Source organism: Dendroctonus ponderosae, unplaced genomic scaffold (genome assembly GCF_020466585.1).
Source record: "Dendroctonus ponderosae isolate FM_Combo_2020 unplaced genomic scaffold, Dpon_F_20191213v2 Dpon_F_20191213_3, whole genome shotgun sequence".
In the NCBI taxonomy this organism is placed as follows: Eukaryota; Metazoa; Arthropoda; class Insecta; order Coleoptera; family Curculionidae; genus Dendroctonus; species Dendroctonus ponderosae.
The window spans coordinates 75,200-76,945 of record NW_026018508.1 but is presented as its reverse complement, the minus strand read 5'-3'; positions in this window follow the sequence as shown (position 1 = coordinate 76,945).

Below are 1,746 nucleotides of genomic sequence, written 5' to 3'. Positions count from 1 at the left end.
TAAACTTTATGGTTCTAGAGCGTTCGAATGAGTGCGCTTTTTCGGATTCAGGCTTCACATCCGCCAGAAGGGTAGTGGTTAAGGACCGTCTGACGGATTTACAAAGTAAAGCCTGAAGGATGGGCGCAAACATGCCCCCGGCCTTGAAAACACAAGATTTTAAAACACAAGTTTGAACATACAGAAATAACGAAATATATACAGGTACATAAAGAATTATGATTTTACACACATAAGCTAACAACATACAATAACATCCAACACACATCAACACAAAGCTCACTGGGTTTGTTCACTGTTCACTGACTGCGGATTCACTGAAACTGGCAGTGGACACAACTTCCAATGAAGGGGAGGTTGTTTGTCGTCTTTCAGCAAAACAAGGGTCCCTGGTTTCAAGTCGGAATGGTGCGAGCGCCATTTGGTTCTTTGCTGTAACTCGGATATGTATTCTTTGCTCCATCCCATATGCGTTGATGAAATTGTTGAACGCGTTGGAATCTAGACAATCGAGGTTCCGCAATGCCTGTTACATCCGGATCTGGTAGCGACGTAAGAGGCCTCCCAATCAGAAAGTGAGCTAAGGGTTGGAGATCGTTTGGATCAGAAGAGAGTGGGGAAAGAGGTCGGGAATTCAATGTAGCTTCCACTTGAATTAGCAAGGTGCAAAACTCTTCATATGTGACAATTGAGGTACCCAATACGCGCTTCAAATGGTGCTTAGAAGCTTAATTCCGGCTTCCCATAGCCCACCAAAGTGAGGACTATGAGCAGGAATAAAATGCCAACTAGTTCCATCGTTAGCGACTGTTTTGCTAATTTTGGAACCATGATCAATTATAAATTTAGACAGCTCTATTAGCTCCGGCTTCGCGCCAACAAAATTTGTGCCGTTGTCTGAATAAACTTGTGCAGGTTTACCGCAGCGGAAAACAAATCGACGAAAGGCGAGGAGAAAGGTCTCCATGGATAGATCAGTAGCCAACTCAAGGTGAACCGCTTTTGTCGAAAAGCACACGAATAAGCACAAATAAGCTTTCGACACTTTGCCACCTCGACCCTTATGGGTTTTTATTTTAAAGGGACCCGCATAATCAACCCCGGTATTGTAGAATGGAGGAGATGGTGTGACGCGAGATGCAGGTAAGTTGCCCATGATGGGGCTAGGAAACTTTGGAGAAAATCTGGAACAGCGCACATAAGGACAAACTGTCTTCCTTACAAGGTTTCTGCCAGATATTATCCAAAATTGTTCTCTCAAAGACGATAGAAGCAATTGAGAACCTGCATGCAGTAATCTGAGGTGCTCGTCTCTTGCGATTAGAGTGAACAAATGGTGCTTACCAAAAAGAATAATAGGATGCTTACTTTCATCAGACAAATTTGAGTTTTGCAATCGGCCACCGACTCTTACAATTCCGGTAGAAGCTGTGAAAGGATTGAGGCCTATAAGAGGGGAACCCGCTTTTAGAGGAGAGCGCAATAACAACTTTAACAACTGTTTAATATAATCGGGAAAAGATTAGCGTTGGGAAAGTTTTACCAAACACATTAAAGCATCATGTTGTTCAGAAGAAGTTAAAGTGCCAATAGATCGATTGGCTCGCGAAACCAAACAATTGTTGCAAAAACGGAGACATCATCCAACAATCTTCTTCAAAGGTTTTAACTTTGAGAAATCAGAAATTGGAAGACCCGTTGTCAAAGAAACTGCAACACAGCTAACTTCCGTTTTGAACTCTGGAA